A 3332-nucleotide genomic window follows, 5' to 3' on the forward strand; every position below is an offset into this window, starting at 1 on the left:
CCTGATGGACCCCCCCTTCCTGATGGACCTCCCCTTCCTGATGGACCCCATTCCTGATGAAACCCCATTCCTGATGGATCCCCCTTCCTGATGGACCCCCTTCCTGATGGACCCCATTCCAGACCACTCTCCGGATCTGCCCAGATAAGCTGAATTTGCCATAATAATAATGACGATGCTGAAAAGAGCAAACCCTCTCACCACACCTACGTGCTGAGTACCCTGCTCCCTGCTCAGAACTTTTATTGTTGTTGTTAGAACTTCTACACATATTGACTCATCAGATCCTCCCCATGAGCGAGCCTCACCTTGCAGCCCAGGGACTGAAGCAGAGAGAGAGGCTGAGCCCCAACTGAGGGTCACGGGGCCACCAGGGGGCAGAGGTGGGACCTGAACTGGGGACGGGTCCCAGAGTCCAGCTTCTCCCAGGAGCACGGGGCGCGAGGTGATTGAGGCCCCCATGACCAGCTGAGGGTCTGACCATCCCCACCCACATCACCCCTGCAGGAGTAGGGAGGACTTTCCGGGCTGACATCCACCCACCCGGCTTCTGAACTTTCCCTGCTCTGATAAACAACATCATCGACATCCAAGGTAGGGGGCGGCCTGCAACTCCAGAGCCTGCACGGGGAGTCCCAGCTTCTCTCCAGCGTCTCTTCCCCTCTGCGGCTTCAGAGAATGTGTGCCAAGTCAGAGTTTTCCTGAGCCCCCTAGCTGATTCCTGGGAAAGGTTACTTGTGTTCCTTCGCATCGAAGTCTCCCCCGCCATCACAGGTAGGAAACGAGGCCATGCTCCTTATCTCACCATGGACCCATCAGCACCGTTTCCACGGCGACCTGCGCTCTGCTCTGGGAGGCTCTGTTCTCCCAGGCAACGCAGGATGACGCACACACCCTCTCAAGACTCGGTCGGCGGGTTCATGTGCCAGCTCACGTGTTTGAGTAACTTCAGAACACCCAGCGAGCAAGGTGGGCGGGGAGGGTCCTTCCCGTGGGGCGCTCTGCAACCTCCTCCAGAAGTTAACTATAAACACTGTCCCCTTGCCAACCTAAGTGAGTCTTCTACTGGGTTAACTAGCAGGCAGATGAACCACAGATGGCCTGGGGCCCTGGGGACTTCCCATAATGCTGGCAGCCCTGGAGATACAGCCGAGGGCTGATTTACTGCTGTGTCCTCCCTGGCTTTGCTTGTCTGCGACGGAGCTTACTGGAGGAGAATGGGCTCCTAGAGAACTGTGAGTGAGGAATTATCTTAGTTTGTCACTTTATGATCTTTAAAGCAAAAGTATCCCTTAATCAATCAGTTATTCACTCATTCCCACAGTCTTCTGATGTTGTATTTATTGATCTCCACTCTGATCCAAGCACTGGGAGAACCAGACTGTGAAGGTCTGAATGTTAGCAACTCTCCCCCAGAACTCATGTGCTGAAGCCCTAGCTCCCAGTGTGATAGTACCTGGAGGTAGGGCCTTTAAGAAGCACTTAGAGTTTAGAAGCCATTAGATGAGGTCATATGGGTGGGGCCCTTAGGACAGGATTCGTGCCCTGGGAACAGAAGACATTGGACAGCCTCTCTCCTCTCCCCACCGCCCCACCACCACCACCAACAAAAAGGCCACCAGCCATCTGCAAGCCGAGAAGAGAGGCACCATCAGAAACCAAACCCTGGCAGAACCGTGAACTCTGACTTCCCCACCTCCAGGACTGTGAGAAAATGAGTGTCTGCCGTTTAAGTCACCCAGTAAATGGTATTTCCAAACGGCGTGATACACAAACGTGTGTCTTGCCCTTGAATAGCTTCTGGTCTAAATATTAGAGAAAGAGTCAAGAAATAAATACAGAATCACCAGCCTCGCTGCGTGCCCTAGGGACGCATTCCATGATATTAGAGAAAGAGTCAAGAAATCAATACAGAATCACCAGCCTCGCTGTGTGCCCGAGGGACGATTCCGTGTGCTGCCTGCAGGATCGGGTGGCCCTGCGGCACCTTATGAATCTGTCTGCGGTTCCCCCCACTGTGAGGAGGGTCTGTGTCCTCCCCCACAGAGACCGGGCGGGGTTTCCGGCTGTTTTGACCAACAGAGCACGTCAGGAAGCCGGCCCTGTGCAGCTTCTGAGGCTGGGCCATGAAAGCGGGCAGCCACCACCCTCCTTCCCTGCGGTATTTGCCCTCAGAGCTTCCGACCACCTGTAGGCGGCGAGATGCCTGATGCTGTGAGGAAGGCCAAGGGACCTCCTGGAGAGACCCCGAGGGGAGGAAGGGGTGACCGCCAAGCCCTCCCCCTCAGGGTGGACGGGGGTCGCCGAACCGGGCATGCTCAGGCCCGCAGTGTCCAACTCTCCGTGACCCCTGGACTGTGGTCCACCAGGCTCCGCTGTCCATGGGGTTTCCAGGCAAGAATACTGGAGTGGGTTGCCATGCCCTTCTCCAGGGGCCCTTCCCGACCCAGGGATCAAACCTGGGTCTCCTGCACTCCAGGTGAATTCTTTACCACTGAGCCACCTGGGAAGCCCTCAGAACTGTAGGCAGGTTTTAAAAGCACCCCAGGGGCCATTCCTGACTCTGCACGAGAGCGCACAAGCCATGTCCTTAAAGTTCATGACCCAACATGTCATTTTGTATTGACTTCCTGACTACTTGTGTGACTGTTTCATGACTGCAGCCACACGAGAGGCTCTGATTCACAGCCTCCAACTAAGCCGTCCCCGATTCCAGAGCTACAGAAACTTCCTTGAGAGGTAAAACAACTGTTGCCATTTGGAGCAGGAAGCTTCCGGGTGATCTGTGTGCAGTACCAACTGCTAATCAGAAAAGCTGCTTTGATTGGGACAGACAGACAGACACTACCGTGTATACATTAGGTGACTGAGAAGAACCTACCGTACGCACAGGGAACTCGAGTCGATACTCTGTGCTGACCACGTGAGAAAAGAATCTAAAAAGACTGGGCCTGTGTGTGTGTGTGTGTGTGTGTGTGTGTGTGTGACTGATGATCCACTTTGCCACACACCCCAACTAACACAACACTGTTGTGTAGGCGCTCAGTCGTGTCTGACTTTTTGCGACCCCATGGACTCTGCCCCACCAGGCTCCTCTGGCCACAGAATTTCCCAGGCAGGAACACTGGAGTGGGTGCCACTTCCCTCTCTAACTACACTCCAATAACATTTTTTTTTAAAAAAAGATAAGCTTCTTTGAGTTCATGACATGTGAGCTGAGGCTGCTCACCATCCAGCAGTGCTGCGTAGAGTACCCTCTCCCAATCCGGATGCCGACACCTCCAGCCTCACTCCCGCCACTCTCTGTGCCAGCTCCGGCTTCAGGCGGGCGC

At 54.7% G+C, this 3332-nt stretch overlaps 1 protein-coding gene across 1 annotated transcript in view; it reads right to left on the reverse strand.

The window, feature by feature from the left end:
• RGS9 (regulator of G protein signaling 9) overlaps positions 1-3332 on the reverse strand; it is a 53320-nt gene that overhangs the window by 40173 nt on the left and 9815 nt on the right. The window lies entirely within an intron of this gene.

This window comes from Oryx dammah, unplaced genomic scaffold (assembly GCF_014754425.2).
Source record: "Oryx dammah isolate SB20612 unplaced genomic scaffold, SCBI_Odam_1.1 HiC_scaffold_8, whole genome shotgun sequence".
NCBI lineage: Eukaryota > Metazoa > Chordata > Mammalia > Artiodactyla > Bovidae > Oryx > Oryx dammah.